The 23,286-nt window shown below is 33.9% G+C and overlaps 2 protein-coding genes across 3 annotated transcripts in view; one reads left to right on the forward strand and one right to left on the reverse strand.

Annotated features, from left to right (window-relative positions):
• The window catches only part of LOC124639352 (methyl-CpG-binding domain protein 4-like), a 36,358-nt gene that overhangs the window by 1,440 nt on the left and 11,632 nt on the right, over window positions 1-23,286 (reverse strand). The window lies entirely within an intron of this gene.
• LOC124639350 (calcium release-activated calcium channel protein 1-like) overlaps window positions 10,427-23,286 on the forward strand; it is a 75,812-nt gene continuing 62,952 nt past the window's right edge. The window contains exon 1 of one of the 2 annotated variants that reach the window (XM_047176670.1): window positions 10,427-10,835. The gene's annotated coding sequence lies outside the window, so the exon portion shown is untranslated. The remainder of the gene's footprint in view (window positions 10,836-23,286) is intronic. The other variant, XM_047176673.1, reaches the window with a different exon arrangement.

Here is a 23,286-nt window from a genome sequence, read left to right on the forward strand (position 1 = left end):
GTATTTCTTAGTAAAACTATTATTTCACGCTCATTATTAGTTATTATACATTATTTAAATCGATTATGTAAGTAGGTGAGTATATTAATTTTAATGCTTTTGTTAGATATTTTCGTGTTCTATTTTAAGAGTTCTTGTGTACTAAAATAAACTATTTTCTATAACTTAGTCTATAGGTACTTTAGCACAAGTATATTTATTGATTGATTTAATTTCAAGGTTATTAATATATTTTGGTTGTCTAGGTAGCAAGAACCTACCGTGCATAAGTAATATTACATATACTTAATTAAATCGAAGAGAGAGAAAGAGAACCTAGTCAAGTATTTCGTATAGCAATATATTCTTCTTTTCTGTTATAAGGAAACACATGCAAAACTTTTGTAAAATATATTGAGAAATACCTTGTTAAACTGCCCGCTAACAGACATGTCAATCAACTACCATAAATAAAACTAGAATTATTTGCAACAAAAAACTTGTTCTTCAAAGGGTCTTTGGTGCCCATCTGTCACTAAGGCCCTCATTACAACTACCGATGCCCCCGGCTTTGTCCGCGTAAATAAAAGAAGAAAAACTGGTTTTACTCCGATCGTGTTGTGAATAAATGTTTGATACCTCCGAGCCCTTGACCCTCCGATAAAAGGCATTTGACATTTAACTTGATAATTAAGGAGATTAGCTTGTCTCAAGTGAGTTGAAGATGTTGCTTGCAAAAAAATCAAGGACTTTAAAAATGATTGACAGCGTGATATTATGGCACTAAAATTAATAGAAATAACTTTAGTTCAAGATTTAATAATAAACTTGTACGAAGATTTCGTATTTTAGTTTTTCTCGTTAGATGATACATATTATATTTACATAGTATTTCTCTCCGGCTCCTAGAATCAATCAAACGCGTGATTTGCTGTAATATTTCCTCTGATATGCAACTGAAGAGTAATTGAATTGAAATTGAAATATCGAAGCTGAGTTGTTGGTAAAAGCACATTTTGAGCATTGACAGAATTTATTTAAAATTGTTTTATGTTTTTTACCTGTAGTATTTTTATTTGCAAGAGCTATAAAATTAAAAAGATTTGAACAATTAAAAAATATTTTGTTAGGGTAGATATAACATGCGTTTTTTCTAGCCAAACTACCAACCAAACCAAAAGTTAATAAACAAACTTTTTAACATTAAAATTGGAAAACTGACGTAGACAGATCTCAACTAATTGGACTTTGGCCACAAACGTTGGCCTAAAGTTTACGGGTTGGCCGGCCAATCTGCACCAACCGTTCTGTAGTTCATACAGGATTTATGGAACGCTCTTTGTTTGCAACGACCTTTTTTTACGGGACCTCACCCCTAGACTTGTCAGATAAATAAGTACTTCGCAGTTACACGTGTATTTTTGAGGAGATCTCATTCGCTCATCATCATCATGTCACCATCAAACCTGAGCACAGATTACTAAATAGTTATGAACTGAGTGCAATATGTAGTTACAGATATAGTTGACTTCAAACTCTCATCTGATTATAAACTAAACGTGAATAGAATCGAATGTGCTTAACCGAGAAAAAGGATCAAGATCAGTAAAACGAAATTCAAGCGTTGAATTCAAAATGGTTTAGGTAGATAACAATAATTAAATCAGCGCTCTCCTTTCTCCTGCATCCTGCACAAATAATTTACTTAACCCGAATCTCATGAAGCTAATAGACTATGGGGTCTGATTACGGTTGGGGAACTTAAATATACCTACTTAAGTAAGAACGAAGTAAAGATCATTCACTTAAGAGGAGGTATTATCTTTAGAAGAGATGTAGGTACAACAAATGCTAATCAGATTAACCCACTGGTTGTTTGCAGAAAACATTAAATAAAGATGAGCAGACTCTATCTTAGATCACTGTGAAAGTCTCATTACGCCCTGGCCAAAGATTCTTAAGCGGTGCGCATGCGCAAGATTCGAATCTGCTGTGTTTATTGCAACGATTGTATTAGGCACAAACCTTTTTTGTTGCCTCACGCTGCTAACCCGCTGTGAGTTAGCAGCGTGAGCGAGTGTCAGACTCTCACTGACTATAACCCACCATGTTCCTTCTTAAGCCCTTTATGTACCAGGACCGCTGTAACTCTTTCGAACAATCCCGCAGCCCACATCAACCTACCTCATCTGTCAAATTTCTTCAGTAGATTTTGAACCTTATCAAAATAGGGAAAGGTTAATGTTCGGTTAGTAAAATTTGACAGATTGAGATAGGTTTATGTGCTGTCGTCTGTTCGTGGGGCCGACTAGTTCATGATGTAGAAAAAGTTATTAGGTACCACTGTTGACAATAAACTAGAAACAGTTGGTAACTAACAATGCTACACAGAAAAAGTAGAACAAAAGAATGTGCACAATAAAAGTGAATTGTAATTACGTATTTACACACGTAGGCGTTGTAAATTGTACCTACAGTTTATTAATTTATCTTTATGTTATTCGCTTTTACTAACTGTGACAAAAGCGGTATTTTTTCAGTTATCTTTGCGGATTTTATCAGCTTTCAGAGTGTTTGTTAAAGTTAGCAATTACCTACTTCGTGCAAAATTCGTCTGTTTTCTAATATTTCGGAAGACTATGAAGGATCTTGTTAAATACAAAAAATATTTAAGCAAATAAGTAATTAAATACATCCGTTGTTTAATTCACATCGTGGATCATAAAATCGATTAAGCATGCGAGTTAATGCAACGATGATTCAATTGAAATTTAATTGATTTTATATTCATAATCATGATGTGCATATTTTTCCTGATATTATAGGAATTGTTTATAAAGTAGATATTCATATTACCTAGGCCAGTCAATCATGCAATCAACTTGGCAAAAATAATCTATTTTCCCGTTATTTTCCGATTTTTCTCTATGGGAAAACACTAAACGTGCTTTATTGATCATGACTGAGCCATAGATCATTATGACATAATAACAATAATTATGTTAGTTATTGTTATTATGTCATAATGATATTTCACACAGATAATAAATCGTAGTCTCTTTGTAAGGAGTCGTTACGTGATTTTCTGCGCGTCTCTTGTGTATCAACAGTTAAATAGGATAGATAAGGTATGGCGCGTCTAGTTTTAGTTTTGTATTCATATTAATTTGTCGTTAAACTATTTAGTTTCAAATATCGCTATTTACATAATTGTACTTGAAGAATGGAAGCAGGTCACTAATTAGGCACTAACTTCAGTTTCAGGAGGACTATCCAAGAGCTGAAAATAATCTGGCTATAAAATGCGCAAAGAACTTTTTAATTTTTGTGAAGAGACCGTTCCAACTTGTCGGATTTGAGCAGAAAAGCTTAATATGAGGTTCATATACCTCACGCTAGTAGCCTGGTTTTCTACATATAAAACTAACTAAGTAGGCACTATGTTTATTTATAATCAGCAAAAAAACATTAATAAGTTTTTTATCATTCTTTGAATCATTAAATCATCATCATCATCTCATCAATATAGACAGATAAATGTAAATAACTACATTGTGTTTGTACGCCCTGCTTTTGTTTCATTAGAAGAATAGTTTTATAGACAACAGCCTTATCGTACTTAATTACGAAATAGTGTAGTAATAGTATTACGTGCCGGTATGACGTCACTCTATGTTCTTTAGAGCATCGTTTACCCAGCCTTTGCCCTACTATGTTGGGGTTGACTTCCGTATGTAGCTGAGTTACAGTTCACTTTACATGAAGCGACTAAAATCAAAATCGTTTAATCAAGTTAGGCTGAAAATCAGCACTTTTTGAACGTCAAAAAATTAGATAAGGACACACCCTTCCCCACTTATTATGTGTTATTACTGGGAAGAAATGGCGTAACAAACTCCCCAGCAAACTTTCTATCTGACCTCCTGAAATCAGTTTCCAGGGAAGCCCGATGCTGCATAGGACATCAAACAACATTTATGGCCTTACTACAAAAACTTAAACGTCTGTTTTCCACTTGTCTAAAAAAATTGTGGCTGCAAAACATAGATATAATATTACTAAACAAGATTGCGCACGCTCAAAATATATATTTACGAAAATGAACTCTATTCTAACGCAATAAGGTACTAAATTGGTTGCATAATACACAGAGGCAAATCCGAGCCGAGAGGGATAGTTCGAACGGAGGCTGTTTGTCTCTTTCTAACACCTTGCCAGCATAAAAAATGTTGTGATCAAAAGTTTTGTCTTCCCAAAAACAATTGAATCACATATATTTTTATCTTATTTTAACAATTGTAAGTCAACAAATTAATAACAATCGCATTAATTTATTCGTATTTATTATTAAAACATAAACAACATAAATTTTTATTTTGCTTTTTTTTATTTTCTAGCGGTAACCCTGAACATTCTTGGCGCGTAATCAGCATTTAAAATTTTGTTTACATTTTTTTGTATTAAATCAATTTAAACTATTAAAATGGTGAAAAAGTGTTGCGTTTCTACTTGCAAAAGTGAATCCTATGGTGGTTGCAATATATCGTTCCACAGGTTAGCTAATAATAACATTTTCGTAAACCCAACAACTAGGGTGCCCATGAATTCTTGTAACGAGTCAAAATATGGGTGATGGATTTAAAACTGTTGTACTATTGTTATAGCTTCCCAAAAAATGAAGAAAGGCGACATAAATGGCTCAGCAGTCTATATATGAAGTAGAAATACAAAAAAAAACAGTCTTCACTTCGAATCTTCCTGCTTTTATACTGCTAATTTCCGCTAATTATTAAAAGCCTTTATTAGTATCTTAAGGTCACAAACTGCGTAAGTTAAAACTTCAATACTAATCTGTGTTTAATAATCTTAGCAAATTCGGATTTGTCTCACATAGCTTAATCTCATAGTCACCCTATTAGAAAGGGACAGACAGCCTCCGTACTAACTGTTTCACTCGGCTCGTTTTTTGGGTTTATATGCGCAGTCCTGTTTACTATAATATATTATGTCTATGCTGCAAAATGAACCATATGTCAACGTCATAATCTGACATTTTTTTAGACAAGCCTTAAACTGACGTTTAAAAGTTTTTGTTGTAAGACCAAATCGTCAAAAAGTTCCTATTATAAACACGATCAGTTCCCACTAATGACATTCAATGGTTTTATCATATTTTTTTAGATCATAAATATCCTGACTTATAAGCCCTAAAAGATTAATTATAATTAATTATTAATTAAAAGATTAATTTTAATTAATCTTTATATCCTGTACATAAATCTTTCATAACTCTACCTAAGAAGGAACAGTTTAGTATTATTTGCAAAAAATACACGCCTATAATAGGAACGCAAACAATGAAGCGAACACGCTATAAAAGTATGTGCAAACATAAATACATACATCTATGTAATAATAATGTAGCTCATAACTGCATGGCATAGGCTAGGACACGCCCATGCAAAATTAAAGGTCACTATGTTTAAATTACAGATTATAACATGCCTAGCAAACCCACAGCACACAGACTATCTGACATAAAGCATACTTTTCCTCGAACAGTACGTTTTACGGAAAAAATAAAGAAACGCGTAATCACAAGAAATCTTTAATTTAAAAAAGATAGCATGCGATAGGTGCGAGAAAAATCAATTAAGGCACTAAACAAAGGGTTCACTCGATTTTATCTAAAGTGCGAAGGCTTGAAGACATTGGATGATATCAAAATTTACCTCATGGCAGAGACAAAGAGAAAATGCCTCGCGTACCGGCGGATTTCAATTTAGTACCGATCAGTCCCGGTAGTAGAATGAAAGCATGTATGTATGTATAACTCCTTAATTCAATGAGCGCTTACCTCCGATCAATTGTAGGAAGGCCAGTGTTTGCAATACTCGTTTGTTTGTTTCATAATATCTACTTACTACAAATCGTACATATCATCATTACTCTTCAGTCTTCACAAATTTTGTTTGCTAAGTAAACATCTTATTTAACTCAAGATCTATGCATAAGGCCACAATTGCCTAATATACTACGTCGCTATATGGATTTTCGAATTGTAACACGATGCGGTAAACACGGTCCTCATTCATTCAGCCGACGTCCGACCACCACAGGGCGAATGCCGGGAATGAAATGAAAGGAACGTAATATTGTCTACAGAGGGTTCACAGGGCGGGAGTTTTAGCGCATGCGTCCTGAAAACATCCGCTTGGTTTCACGCAGTGAAATGCACAAGGCGTGTGGCATTCAGCCAGATTGGCTGTATGTCTGGCTCTATGCTATGCGACATCGGCTGACTGCGTCGAAATTCTATCCTTCGATTCAGTCTTCAATGATGTTTGATATTTCAAGTTATCGATGCTAAGTCGGTTTGTTCAACTTGCATGATGTTACTGATCGGTTTAATATATTCATTCCAAAAAGGTGGATGATAAATAAACTGAATCCGACGTGTTTTTATGTTTTGATAAAAGACTCACGATGTTTGTTTAGAGATTAACCCTTATGTGAGTGACGAGGTACCCGGGTACCTTTAGCATTTTCAAATTTAACGAAAAGTATGTTTTACGCTCTGTAGGTGGCTGTGATTTCCTGAGAGCTCTTAACTATTTATAAATTATATATTTTTTAATCTTTTAACCCAGTCAACTATTTACAATGTTTTGTAGAAACCAAAACATAATATAAACTCACAATAGAGTGACGAGGTACCCGGGTACCTCTTTGTGTCTTGTATGACAATGAAAAAAGTATTTATAATTTGGTACAAAAATGAAATAATAATAATTTTTTATGATGTTTTATTTCTATAAAAATCACAAATTCTTTGTTTATGCAGAATTAGTACATGTTGTGCGAGTTACTGCATGTTCATCACAAACTGGTTTTTTACAGTTAGTGCAAGCTTTTCGTGTTTTTCTTTGCTTGCATTTGAGTTCTCTGCATATGTAGCAACTTCCGACGACTGCAACACGCCCTGTAGAATCTCGTCTGGTCCGACTTATAGAAGTTGTAGATCCAGAAGGAATCGAGAGCCTTAGTTCTTGGCCAAGCACGTCCTGCATTGCAGATCTTACATGTAATTTTGATGTCACAATGGATTTTTTTTATTTTTCTTCTATATTTTTACCACACAGTTGTAGACTCAATGATTTCAGAAACTTTCTACGTCTGTCACTCAAGACAAATTTTGCGTTATTTCTGGCTCGGCAGTTTCCTTATCACTTTCAATAACTGGTGACATGTGCATTGATGACAACATTATTACTGCTTTGTACATAGCAGCACACAGTTGCTTCTTTGCTAAAGGCGAAGTTAGAAGAATAAATCACCCTCTCCTTGTGTGCTTGCATATTTGGAGGAAGAAACCGTTTATTTTTTCTTACCGTTCCAACTAGTGTCATGTTCCACGAATTCAAGGAATGAGCCAGTTGAAGAGATGTAAAAAAAATATCCGTAGTTACATTTAGTCCTGCATTTTTATATTTAGCCACGAGATCTAACACGATGCATTGAGTGAATTCAAGTGTTTCTTGTGCTTATCTGGTAAGCTTAACTAAAATAATAATATTCAAAGTGAGGGTAATGTTAAAACAGACCTTGATTGTTTAAATTACGTCTAAACTGTATGAAGGTACCCGGGTACCTCGTCACTCTACTAAAGGTGTTTTATTCGTCACTCACATAAGGGTTAAGAAACTTGAATACATTATGTCTATCAGGTTATAATTAAAGTGGGGATTCCCAACGTGTTTTCTATTCCTATGACAGAATATCTGGTATTTTTGTTAGAAAAACGCTAATCTGAATTCTCATAACATTTTAATTCATGTCATAAACACGCTCTTTGGACACTATAAAGCAAGTTCTTCCTAAAGTTGGTAACTTTATGATCAATCATTATTATAAACTAAAACAAATAAATGTAAGTATGTTGTTATGTACCTACCTTTTCTAATTCAATATTTGGACAAATAAAATAATGAGTGTTTGTCCTCATACAAACACGTATTACTCATCGATAAATTCTGTGCAAATAGGTTTTTTATTGAAATTGCTAATAAAAAGGACTAAATATTTGTATACCTATGTTTACCTATAAAGTGTTACAAAAAATATCAAGCTGAACGGGCATCACATGGTGCAACGTTGGTCTAGCAGTCGTATACCACGACTGTCTCGGGTTCGATTCCTACGTAGAACCGAAATCGCTTTGTGTTTTAATAAACTTTCACATAGCATCCCGAAGTCTTGAAGTTAGTGGTCAGGTGTAGCATAATAAAGCTTTAATGCAACAGAATAACATCATAGTCAAGCTACTTTGATCCACGTGCAGAAAGCAGTTCCTACGGGATGCGGTTGAAACTTCGTGAAAACCTAATATGATTGAGTGTTGAGTTACAGTGAAATACTAAAATATTGTCTGCTCATGACTTTACATAGATATATGTAAGTACTTTTGTATAAGTAATCTACGTTATGACTATACAATAATTGAAGAGCCTGTCCAAGAATATAGTTCCAGTAAAAACAACTGAATAGCGTGTACCTACGTTCATTATTGGGCATGACTTGTAGGAAATTAATAATGTAGTTCCTTTCAATTATTCGTTGTTACACCAATGACGGATGATCGATAGTTCTTTTAGAGTTATATTTACTTTCAAAGAGAGAAACAAAATATTAGTTTATAAGAAATCTTAACTATTGAGAATAATGCTGTTACTGCATTGAAAAATACAGTTTATTTACTAACTTCTTTCAGTTTTGCAAGATTGTTTTTATTTCCATGTAAAAGTCTGAAGTTTTATACAATGAAGAAATAAGATAAACTCTCTTACACACAATATCTTTTGTTTTGAAGTAATAGAATTTGCACTTCTATTGTTACCAATTTCCTAATGGACATGAAGACAAAGAAACGGAAAATTCGAGTAGCTACTTATGACATAATTTTAGAGCATGTAAGTACGTAGGTATTCAGAAAATGTTTTCTTTAAACACTGTCCGGTAGGCAGAAGCCAGTAAGTCTGATTACCAGTCTTACCAAGGGGTAGGTATTGGGTTGCCTGGAAACTGGGTTGAGGACGTCAGATTCTTTCTCAGAGGCTCTTTGCAAAACACTGGTACTCAGCTGCATCCGGTTAGACTGGAAGCCGGCCTCAATAAAGTTGGAAGAAGGCTAGGCAGATGATGACTGTCCGGTATCGAAAACAGAAAACTGACGTTTTAGTACACGTATATGATATCTTCATGGCATCACGTAACATTGCTAAAGGTAAGTAACTTGTTTAGAAGTTTAAAAGAAACTTGGCGAGGACACCATAAATATAAAACCTAATTTCATGGAATTAAATAAATCATCATTTATTTCCATGGATTAAATAACATAGAGAAACCCAATCTTTATAAGAACCCAGTCCTCTTAGCTAAGCTTACATCAAACTTTTGTATGTTTTGTTTATTTTAATAATTATCATTTTTTTAGTCTCCAAAACCTCAATTTGATATGTGGAGGTTTTACTTAATTTGTATGCCGTTTTTGTGATATATGACTCAATACCAACACTCCCATGTTAATTGGATCTACTATTTGGTATTAGCTTGGTAACGAAACTGCATGTATGTACATCACTATGATAATTGTCCCCTTACAAACATGTTTTATAAATACGAAAGAAGTTCAATTTGGATTGGGTTAACAACTAGTGAAACTGAAAATATATTATGCACTTTGTCTACTTATAAGACAACAAACGCAACACGGCTACACAACTGAAATCGTAGTACTTTGCTATATTAATACTTGCACAACTTGTTTGTACACTTCAAATGTCCTATTGAACACCAAACAACTGTTTCAATACTTATGCAAATATTTTTTCAAACAATATTTATTTTCATAGAGCGCGCCTTCTCTGAACTTCACATTATAATGAAAATGTTCGGAAGACATTGAACCGTTTTGAACAACATCAATTAAGTTAATTGATTGACGTGCCGATACAAGATCTAGAATAAAAAACCATTTTCGGTGAATCTAATGAAGGTAATACGCGAACAACAAGGAAAGATCAAACAAAACGTGACTTCATTATTAGTAAGTATTCTCCATTAAATGATATAATTATGTACTCCAAACACGTTTTTCTTCTAGGAAAACCTTTGTACCGCTGAAAACAAGTAGTTTCAAGTGTACCTACTTACGAAAAGTTCATTCGGAAAATTCTCAGAAAATTGAACGAGCACCTGTTACGAAGTTACAACGGAGTCGGCAGCGATAAACAATTAAACAAACCGGCAAATTACTGTTCTATTGTTAGCAATCTGCTTTTCCACGTGAATGTCGCCTCTAATCGATATTAATTGCGAGAGAGTTTGAGTCCACATGGCGTGCTTTTTCTTGGGCACAACCGGCAGAGAATCCATTCCACTTGCTTTATTGCGAGCGGCTGCATCGTCGCGGCAGCACGCACCTCGCCCGCCGTCTCGACTCGCACGTTATCCAACACCGTAAAATCGAGAAAAAAAAATAAAAACAAAATACTGCCGATAGCATCGATAATGAATTCGATTCGCTCTGACCAGACGGCGGACAAGTTTTGAAAAAGGAACACTGTTTACAAAACGCTTTCCTCGATTTGCGTTTGGTACGCGAGTGAATTGAATATCGAGTTAGTTTGAAACTATATCGAGTGTATAGTGTTCGGTCTCGATGTTGGACGGAAGCGAGCGTCGCTAAGCTGAACTTGTGCCTCGCTTCTGGAAGGTCAAGGAACACAGGTGGCGTACAGTTATTCATGCGTTGATCGATATGATCGCTTGCAGATATTTGTCCGATGCTCCGAATGGTAAGCTATTAAATAATGACTCAATATTTCCTATTGTTGTAGTTTATTATGATAGCAACACTTGCATTGAATGTGGATGTTCTGTCCGTAATAATGGCACCTACAACAAGGCTGCGGTCAATTTGTATGGATTGTAAAAAGGTTTTAAATAACATTTTCAATGTTGCAAGAATATATGTAATAATTCATTATTTACAATAATAACCGCAGCAGAGTAAGATTCTCGACATTTTTAAACATTAAGTCACATTATTATGCATAACATACACCGTTTCCTTTTAATTTGTTAACAATTACACACGTACTTATTGAAATCGTATGTTTTTTTCATATAATGTAGAGATGGATACGATACTTCCTAAATTAGCATTTCTAAGGTAGTTAAACTGGTTAAATAACCACTTATTTGCTGTTGATGACATTATATTTCTTTATGAGTACAAGAGACAAGCAAAGCTTAATTATCTGTCACTTATCATTATTGTTTATTAACGTTATGATGACTACATCATCAACGGAAAATATACCTACTACTCATAAGGTCCTTAGGAACTCTACGCCCCTAGTAGTAAAAAAAAAACTCAAAAACCAATGCGCAAATACTCCGATCAAAGTCTCTTTAAATATTTTCGGTTTATTAAAATTACGACCATTAATAAATAACGTTAAATTAAAATAAGTTTCAGTTAATATGAATGCCAATTTTTGAATTCTGTATGCAAATGCAATCAAATTGCAATGCGTGAAGTCTAATACTGTAGTATGTCAATGATTTTCATGAAATAAACACCCATAGTCCTAAACTGGCTTCTGACGGCAGTTTCACCCGTGTCCCATAGGAACTACCCTACTTATATGCCTCCATCGACAAATAGATTATCCAATACTGAAATATTTTTTTCAGACGGACCAATAGTTCCTATCATTGACGCGTTCAAGCATGAAAACAAACAAACTTTACCTTTATAATCCTACATTTATTAAAATAACTAAAATGCCTACAATCATAACAATTTTACCGTAAGTGGAATTCCCACATAAGTTAACAGTTTAGTGCCTAATTTAAATCAAGTTCCGTCTCATCTCTAGCATCAAAATCCGTGAGTTGTTTATATCCTACTAGATTCCGCCCGCGGCTTCGCTCGCGTATAGTTCGGTTATATCGCGTTTCCAAGAGATTTCTTTAAAAGTCCGGGATAAAAACTATCCTATGTTCTGTCTCAAGGTCAACTCTATCTCTGTACAAATTTTATTAAAATCAGTTCAGTGGTTTAGACGTGAAAGCGTAACAGACAGACAAACAGACAGAGTTACTTTCGCATTTATAATATTAAGTAGGTACGAATTAGTAACATTTAGGTATGATATCATTTTTAATATTATGTAATTATTTATTTCATTCCGTGCTAAAGCCTATTGCAGTTCCAAGATTTAGTTTCATTATTTGATAACTAAGGATTACCAAGACATGCAGTCGTGATAATCAGTAGGTACTATTGCTGTAATTCTTCCTATTGATTTGAATTGTCTATGCCTTAATAGTCTTTGGACGTCATTTTGCAGACCAGAAAGTTCTTGATATAATTTCTGAAACTCCTTACTCGATCACCTACCTTTTTATCATTGGATTGGTTATGGCGGCTTTGTCTTTATTCATAGACTTGCTTGAATTTGATTCATTTTCGAATACACCGTTCGAATATCCATCTCTAAAACAGATATAGGTAGATGATACCTAACCAGTTAGTTAAATCTATCGATTTTACACTTAAGGGTCCGGTATGGATTCGATATAATTCGCAATAAAAACAAAACATTCATTAAACTGGTTATTAGTTATTTTAAAGGCAGGTAATACGACTTCGTAAATAACTTCAAAAGTATAGAGCTGTTTTGTTATGGACTATTATTGTTAATATTTAGACACTGCTCGTGCCTAAACCTCTTTTACAAGTTTCAGTGGGTGCCTCGTAATGACATCTTAAAAACACATAGAAATTGGAATATAAACTAAAACTACATAGTTAAAAAGCCCATAAAATGGTCTTAAAGCCAGCATACATTAGTTAATTATTACGTAAACCCTTACTAGGTAACATGGTACGTTCTAACTTGGATACACGGCTTTGAGTAGTTCATACATAGCCATTAAAGCAATTGAACTCGCGGTCTACGGGATGAGCCCATAATTCTAACCACAAAGCTATTGGAATACGGATTGTTCGTAATAACACACGTATCTACAGGTAAATTATATCGTTTCACACTAACTATAACAGGTTTAGTACTCGTGAATAATGTATGAATAGTTTTACGATTCTATTTCACGTGTGATACTCTAAGTCTATGGGAGATCTTGTACATAAACATAGTACCTAAATTGATTATTATCGATAAAAATATTTAACAAACAAAATACTACTAATTATAAACGCAAACGTTTGTATAAATTGATAAATATGTGGATGTTTGTTCCTCTATTACCAAAATGAAACTTGAGCTTAGCTTATAGAGGAAATCAGAATCACAAACAGGCCTCTTTTTATTCGAGAAATATTTCCCTCAGAAAGCGGATGAAACCGCTGGCAGAAGCTAGTATAGATAATAATTTGATATTTGATGAACGTGATTTCATTTATCGTGATTCATATTTAGGAAGTTCTATCGCTGGTCAGGGTTAAGAGACGGATGTTGCCATTACGATAGATTTCTCACAAGATACCTGAATAATTGCTTCGGGTCTCGAGGTTAAGGAGCTTTTCATTCGTAATTAGAACAATTGGTAATCCTCGTTATAGCTACCTATATCTAGATAGTTATTATTGAAAATAGAGCTTTATTTCCATATGATTAAGCTCTCTATGTTAAATCATCGTCTAACTAATCGAATCGTGTTATGTCACTAATGGAGCCTTCTTCTTTCAAAGTTTATGTTGTACAACAACTTGTAAATATGACAACAAAATCACGTTTTTGCAATAGGAAATTAATCATACATTTATCTTTAAGTTCCATCGGTATTTTTTTCAAAGAAATATCATGCATAGGTAACATGGGAAGATCCAACTTTTTTAATACTACATACCTCGAGGGCTTTACAAGTTGCCGAATAAATCGTGAATAAAAAACGGTTATCGAATCGTACAACCTCTTAATCTTTAATCTTGCTTCGCCTAAACACGTCTTGTAAGGCGGCAAAAACCAGAGGGCACCGACATGTCTAATGTTTAGCTGTAACCTGTAGCAAAAAGTTCGCAAATCATTTAGCCATACTTGCCTACTCATATCATCATATCATGTTTATGAATCTGTGCCTTTGAAAAGGCCGTTAATTTTTTTTTGCGCATTCCATAACCAAAGCTGCTTTCGAATGTGACTTTTAAAGACGAAAGAGGTTTCATATCACAATCAATTCAGCTAGGTTTAGGTGATGACTTTCATTCATTGTGCTTTCTTCACATATAAACTTAATCATTCAGTATTTCTCTACTATTATAAACGAATCAACATAAACATCGATAAACATTTCCGCGGTAATAAAACGTCAGTTCAATAGAATTATAATGTATTTACAAGCAATAAAGCGATTTACCTACATCGCCGTAAGAATATTAAAGTATTGTAAACAGCTGAAGTCAGGCCAAGCCTTGTCAAAGATACGTCTCACGGCTGATGGCTTTCACACTTCCGGAAGTGCTAGATGTCATACATTATGTGTACTGACAGGTTTTGAAATGAGATCTTTACAAGATAATCTGCCAAGCCACATTTTACTAAGGAGATATAATAATAAAGATACCGTACCGTAGAGGCGAGTACTTTGACCCTAGGGCATACGTTGGTCCAAATTGAGGAAACCTTCAAACTGTTTGCTTTGTTACAGATTGTCGTATTTCCTTCAGTAAGTAGTTAATTAACAGAGTCTTGGTCATTTCAAATCTCTTTTTTTTCTTCTCGATCAAATTTATGTCCTAGGTAGTGTTAACAACGTAAGCCTCTACTATACTGAATCATTCACTAACCTCAACAAACGATGAAATGAATTGAAGTACTTACCTATTATCATAATCATTAAAAAAATTATAAGCATAGCATAATATCTTCCATTGAGCCTTTATAAGCCGGAACTCGGATCAAAACAAGATAGACAATAGAAATTGTACGTAGACGACATTATGACGACATTAGCCCAGTAGGGGTCCAAAGTTCTTCCGATATATATTATTAAGTACATTGCCTTTTAGGTAAATACGGAACTGAATGGAACTAGAAGGGCCAACTGTAATCGATAATAGCGAATATACACGGAACTAAAAACATCTGTATCGAATACTATACGAGTAATCGATTCTGGGCACGATGTTTTGGTTCCGCACCGCTGCCCATCTAATTAGAATTAGAGAAATCTCTAGAACATTGTAGAATTAAGTATAAATTGCGATTGATAAGAAAAGTAATGTCGACTCGTAGTAATATGTAGTTACATTCTTAATAAGTAAAAAGGGCTTATTACATTTGACTAAATTCAGTCGTCTAAATAGGTTTGTCTAATTAGGTTTCTAAATGATTTAATGAAAACTACCTTCCTAAATGCGATTACATTTGACTGAATTTAGTGACTGAATCATTTAGACGACTGAATTTAGTCAAGTGTAATAAGCCCTTAAGTTTAGCTGACTTTTAGCCTATTTTGCAATAAAGATTGCAATTCAGTGATGTAAAACGTCGCGTCGCCATCGTTTTAAAATCACCTTATTTGAAAATTCTGTGACAAGAAACATGTCAATAAAAGTCCACAGTTTCACTTGTTTTCATGTTACCCTGTTTTTATCAAAGCTCAGCCCTGCGATTCAACTCCAGGCGAGCGATTGCCACTTTGATTGAAGTCCCTCTGTGATTGACGCAGAGAGGGACGCGAAAACGCTGGCAAAATGCGTTTTAGAACCACACATTGATTTCACACATTGATTTCAGTAATGTGTTGTATTGGTAAACTGACAAATATATTGAGTTTTTTTAGCAAAACTTTGATAGGGAAAATTTTTGATATATGCTGAAAGTGCGTGAGGTCAATAACAGATCGTATTTGCAATTGCAGTACAAAATAACCAATTTTATAAATGAAAAAATCTACATTTTCAGAGAACAATAAATATTCAGAAAACGAACAATAAATGTTAAGTTTGGAAAAACACATTCAATCATTTTCGCTCGGAGTTATTCATCAGTTCATATCACTAACATTGCATGAGATTGTTATGGAAACACTTGAACACTCGTATTTGTTACGTTGTGTACACAATACCTTGACTTTCAACAAGAAAAAAACTCATTTTGAACCATTGTTTACGTTCCTTCTGTAAGGACTTTCAATGTCGAGCTGATTTGGGTGATTAAAAGTCGCTTTTCTGTAAACATTCATTGAAAGAAATGAATACATTTTATGTTAAAGAATGTAACTATGTAGGTATCTTCTCTGCAGACATTATGAGTAGAGGCAGAATTTATGGAGTTTCATACCGGTTTATATCTATGTACTTAGCCATCTATGTTTCTATGTGCGTAGCCCTTCGCTACCTTTCATTATAGACTCTTAGATTATTCTACAGACATGGGGATTTTCTCTATGAATTCCTGACCACAGATGACTATTTATAAGGCCCTATACAACCGTTATGAAATGTAAATGGAAATATTAAACTTGTAAATAAGATAAGTAATACGCTATGTTTCTGATATATCTTATCTACATTAATATTAAATATATTATTTATATTGAAATCGCGATTCATTATCATACTGGTGTCATTAATTATTACTTTATAAACATCAAATTTCCGAGTAACTAACGTGGTAAATCCTTATGTTAATTATGTTGTATTATTTATTACACAATATCTTTTACTAAAATCAATATATTAACGAATCAAAATACCCAATAGATAGAAATACATCTAAAAACACAGGAAAGATGTCTCGAGCTTATCAAAATATGCAAACTTTCGCATTAAAATTCATTTTAAATTGCAAACACGTTTCCGTACGCGTGTTATATATAATCTGTATTCCAAATTCACGTGCAGTTGACCGATCACATAAATCACTTGCACTATAAAATCAAAGGAAGCATAAGATTTCGCTAGGTACCAGGAACATAGAAACACGTTGGAAGTTTCAATCATCGCAATTGGATCGTAGAATCAATCAAGCAATCTGGGTCGTAGTCAATTAAAGCACGGTACATTAATTGCTCGCCAGATTATACTTGACCTTTGTATTTGCAGAATTTATGCGCATACGTATCGCATTACTTCTTGTTTTACGTGATTTTTTTTATTATTACATAGTAATATACCAGGTCTGATTTACCATCGATTTGTTCCTCAATTGAAAATAGCGCGAAGATCATTTCAGTTCATCCAAAGTTCGCCATGTGAGACAAAACCTGTTACATCTGCTCACATCGTATTATCTGGTCATCTCTATTCTTGTGTTTGAAAACTATTAAGCCAAATATATTTACGAAAGAGGAAACTATTATACCTATCAATAGAGCCAAATTTCTTATCAAGATATCGACCTTTGCCAAAATGTTATTATAATAGGAGTTCCTGTACAAATTCGCATTGGCTAGAGCCAAATTTGTTCGCACACAATGCTGCATATAGGAAGGAGTTGCATTCATTCTATGTTAATAAGTGTCAAGGATAGATGCATCATACAGGCGCAGTTCAACAATCCATGCAAGTATGCATATTGGATGTCACCGTCGTAATTGCTGGATATTAAATATCTTGCATAAACACCTAATAAAGATGTCAGATAGCTTTATTCGATCTATTCTCATACTTATCTTAGATCTGTTATAATAGTTTATCTTTGTAATTAAATAATAAAATTAGCAATAACTTTAGTAGAAATGTGTAATTAATTGACCCGTGACTGATTTTTGGAGTTAAAAAGAACACCCTCAAAGAAGACAGCTTCAACAGTTAAATGCGTAAAGGCAACAAAATTCTAACGGCCCTCAATCCAACAAAGGATGGATAGAAGTTTATAGCAAATAGCTATACATTTCCAGTATTCCTGCAGGTCAATAAACCATCAAGTTCGTTTAGCGAGCCTACGAGGGGGGGCCCACAGCCGAGCTCAGTTATAAACGCAAGTGCATCACAGCCGTTGCATTGACATACTTAGATTTCCGCACAAATGCTGTTGGAAAGGTTTATTGAGATACATGGTAGAGACATATTTTGTGAACATTATAAAATAGATTTAATTTATGATCTACAGTATGTGGACTGATGTAGGTTGACGATTATATTAGGGTAGATACAATTGGTACCTATGAATGAGACTGTAGGTAGTAAAGGAATAAGAGCACAGAAATTGTTTGAAAAAGAGATGTAGCCTAGAAACTGTGAAGCATGTAACCTAACTAGTCTTTTATTATGAAAAACGCTGTACTTAGTTTTTTTTCTATGACACATCAATGAATAGCGTATCCTCGTAAAGAACGAATTACTCATATTGACGGCTTCCGTGACATCTCATCATGTAATTATGCATAATTTCCTCACATTTTGATTACACGTTTGCAAAAATAATCAGTGTTTTTCGTACAGATTTAATGAGAGTTTTTTCATCTCACTATACTTAATAGCTAGTGAGTTGTCTAACCTAACATTTTCATAGCTGTATTCCCACACAAAACAAGAGTGAACGAATCTTTTTAATAACATTTAGCTGAAAATGTCTGTTGCATATATGTTGACTAAACATTAATGGCCTGACTACTGAAAAGATCGACAGGCGTTTGGCATGTTTTTAAGAAAAAAAAATATGGAGAATTTCCCTTAAACACGTGTCGAACGCCTGTTTAACTTTTCTGTAATAAGCAGATAAACATATAGGTAACATAAACTGCAACTACTCAATTCAAATAATATTTACACAGCAATTATAAACTCCTTGTTGCATGAACCAGTCATAGAGGTGCGACTGTTAAAGTTTCCTTCACAAGTCGCGATTTTTCCGATTTTCCTTGTAACTCTTTGTTGAAATAAGCACTAATGGTCGGTTACATCATTAGACGAACCATTTATTTCGGAGAAACCTAATTTGCACTGACAACAATGGTATGTTAATTGTATTGTATACCGTAACTTATAAGTACAGGCTAAAATTGAGTATCTGGTGTGTTTTATTTTCTTGGAGGTACTTAATGATATGTTAGTATGGATATTCCCAAAGATTTTTGAAGTGTTTTGCTCATGTTAATTTACGTACCTTCTTAGTAACTATTTAAAACTTTGCTATAAGTAAACATTAAAATTAAAAATCATCTAGCCTTTTCCAACTATTTTGGGGTCGGCTTCCAGTCTAACTGTAAGCAGCTGTGAACCCATGGAGCGACTATGCTGTAAGTGAACGCTAGTAATAAAATGGGAATATAAATGCGAAAATTAAAGATTTCAAAGACATAAATAGCAATTTATTCGACTAACACAAACAGATTAAAATATTACTTAGTTAAGTATGCATACAAAGTTGTTGCCAGTTTTTTCTGGTAAATATCGGTTTATAATAAAATTCTTAGAATCTTCATTATGCTTTTATATGTAGACCTGTTATGTCTTCTTAATTATACTTTGCTGACTAATAGACATCCATCACTTCTATACAAAAAAGGCACAACGGACTTCGCACCTCGTAGATTCTGATAGCCGTTGAAAATTGTAACTTAAGTTCAATTTTCTAAGGTCTGTTTTTGTTTTTCTTGCCTCAACTAACCTTTTGATTTGGACTTCCCAGTCGGGTTTTTAAATCTATTAAAAACAACATAGTGTTATATGAACTTTGACCAGTAAGCGGTACAAAAATATAATGAACTTGTTTTTTTTTTTATCGTTTAGAAACGTGATCTAAGCATCAAATTCATAACGTAAACATTTCCCTGTTAGCTAAGAAAATTTTAAATGACTATCGATATTTCCTATTGAAAGACGTTGTTGTTCTATAATATTAAACTACACGCACTTAATAAAACAAACAATGCCTATTCATATGAACTTATATTTTCTGATACACAGTCGGGGCTCACTCAATGACAATATTGCGTCCATATACATTACTCGTAGATATGATTATGTCATAAGAGTGACGTCACAGTCTTATTAAGCCCAACAAGGGCCAAGTTCATCGACAACATAAACGTCAGATTATCTTAAAAAAACTTTATATCGAAAATTGAACGTGAAAAATCGTACTAAACAATTGTTTTATGAAAACTGTCGGTTATGCTGTCCGTGAACATGGGCCTACTAGAGCGTCATTTGTTTATTTACTATTATATCGTCTGGCTTCATCTATGTAGGAGGCGCCGAAATTAGTGTGTACACTGTAACATGTATGTACTTAATTGCATAATATAGGAATATGTTTATGTGTTTTTATTTCTCTACTTTTTGTGTGGGCTTTAAGTTCATGAACGTTACAAGTCTTCCAGAGTTGTTTCCATCTAATGATGATATGTTCTGGCACAAATTGGGAAAAATATCAGAATTAAGACAGTTTGTTAGTCAGTCAAAATGCTCTACTCACATAGGTATGCATGGAAGTGTAGGAAAGTCACTTTTTATTTGCTATTTAATCACGTTCCAAGCAGCTTTGATAACAGTAGATAAATATAATCAATAATATTAAACTGAGTTACAAACATTAAAAAAATGGGTTTCTTTGAATGATCTCAGAACGTGTTCTGGGAACGCTCCTCGTTGTAAAAAAGCTTCTCATCTGTTTTAATTGAAATTGTTTCTAACTTTTTTATGTAAATGCAATACTTAAAGTAGGTATGTAATTACCTACTTATATATAATTATTTATTTCATCATATACAAATTAAAATTTTCGATAAAAATCCAATTTAATTATGCAGAAAAAATATTGCAAATTATTTTCCAGTTCTTATCCGAAGATATTTTTATTTTTAAAGTAAAGCATTGCTAACTTCTAATTTCCCTTACCGTATCTGATATGCAGCTATGAATAAAATCGATTCTCTATACATTGAGAAGCAATTGGTATGTGCGTTAATCGATACAGTACGGAGTCGATTGCTTTTACATTGTTATGTAAAATATCTTTGATGTTTCAATTATTTACAATTCTGAACAATTTCTTTGTTTAGAATTTTTGAGTTTATTTTTGTTAACCTATTTCTTCAGCTCTCTTGAACTGGAAAGTGAACCATTTTAAAGTTCGATACCACAATGCGATCTAAAGACGTGGTAGCCTAGTGGGAGAACTAACCTACTCTCAAGTGTGGGTTCGATTCCAGGTCAGACAAGTACCAATGCAACTTTTTTTAAGTTTATATGTACTTTCTAAGTATGTCTTGGACATCAATGACTGTGTTTCGGAGGGCACGTTAAACCGTAGGTCCCGGCTGTCATTGTACATCTTTGGCAGTCGTTAAGGGTAGCCAAGTCAGTATTGGATTGACCGGATAACTGGGTTGAGGAGGTCAGATAGGCAGTCACTCCTTGTGAAACACTGGTACTCAATTGCAAACGGTTAGACTGGTGATTATTACCGTATTGCGATCATTAATTTACTACTTAGTTATTTTCTTTTACAACACTTGTACATTTCTGTAACTATTTTGATAAATAAACTTTTATTTATTTATTTATTATTTTCTTATAGCAACTAGGGCCATACCAACTTATAGATAAAATGTTGTTACCAATTTGACACAGAATATTTTTCATTTTGCAATTATTAACACGAACCATTGTCGGCAAGATGTGTCATCCTAATTAGCAAAAATTCACGCAAGCTTTGCTCAAATAATGATCTATTGATATTTTTTACTCCTCAATAACATTGCGACTTTAATGGATTTCATATTTAAGTGATAAAAAGACTGGTGTTTATTTTTACAATGTTAGTGGTAATAAAGATACTCTTTGCAATTCGTCATCGTTATCATAACGAACTTTATGAGTAAAAATGCCATGACGCACTTTTTTATTTACAGAACCATGGCCAACAAACAAATAAATAAATAGCTGAAATGGCTCGGCAAAATATTTAGTGACACAGCCATTGTTATTGATAACTGTACGACTAAGTGCGTTATGGTCAAACAAAATATGAGATCTCATTGATTTACCATTCCTAAAAATTAATGCCATTTTTTTAGTCTCAAATCACGTATAGGATGGGCTTTAGAATTCACTTCCCTAAACTAGACAGAAAATCTGTCTGTATCTTGTGGAAAGAGAAAATTTAATTAAAGGAATTTCGAGGAATTTCCCTCCGTGGCATACTCTATGATCGCTTGTCTATATCAACACCACACTTACACATTGCCCGCAGCGAATAGACCCATCTATGTCTATCAATCAAAATGTTATTTCTCTTCTTTATCGCTATCTCAAACACTATAATTATAACCAAGTACTTCAGGTAAACAACAGCTGACTGCCAACAAAACAAACAAACTAGCACATAAATAAAACGTCGTATATTATGCATTAACGACACATTTTCCTGTCGTTAATGGAAATTCGCGCAGTGGCCTCGCGTCGCCATAATCTACTTACCGCGGATAAATTGGCGCAGCTCGCCTGAATTAAATTATGGACATTCGTCAAAAACGATGCGGTGGAATTAATATACGATATTGTCGCTTCAGTTGAAAAGCAAATAGTTTTTGTCTGAAATAATAAAGAGCAAACATATTTTTGTTTGTTTGTTTGAACTCTGAAGGCTCTGAAACGATTGGACTAATTTCACAAATTCCTTCACTGTTGGGAAGCTAACCTATCCCTTTGTAACGTGGGCTATATTTTATCCGGGTACGGGAAGAAGCTCCTACGAAAACTGCTAGAATAATAGAAAGGTTTTGCAATTTGGCCTTTATCAATGCGAGTCCACGTTATCTGCTCATAGGGATTCGATTTGTTAAGTTAGATATTGTAGGGTTTCAATTATTAGGGCTACTATTGCGAAGGACCGATAACTCTGTGATTAGAGCATACGTTTGTGGTATTGAACCAAAGATATTTAATATGTTACGTTTTAATGTCTTCGTATTGAACTTGTTTAAACACAAGCTTTGGTACAAGCATATGAATTCTAAAGGACTCCTTAGAGCTGGAAATATCTAAGTAAAAATGCCGAATACAATGCTTGGTTTTGTGTACTTTCCATCGAGCGAAAATCAAACACCTATAAATCATATATCATGTGCAACCTGGCCAGAAAACGTGTTGCATTTTCTCATGCACGTTATGTATCTGGTTTTTCAAACTCACGAGCTCAACTGGTATCAAGTTCGAAGCGTGCTTATAAAACACACTAGAAATGTGAAACAGTAGTTACATTTGTACGAAGTTTGCTACGTAACTTGTTGGGTAAGCAGTGCAAGTGCGAGCCATTTGAT

The sequence above is a fragment of the Helicoverpa zea genome, chromosome 19 (assembly GCF_022581195.2).
Source record: "Helicoverpa zea isolate HzStark_Cry1AcR chromosome 19, ilHelZeax1.1, whole genome shotgun sequence".
Lineage (NCBI taxonomy): Eukaryota > Metazoa > Arthropoda > Insecta > Lepidoptera > Noctuidae > Helicoverpa > Helicoverpa zea.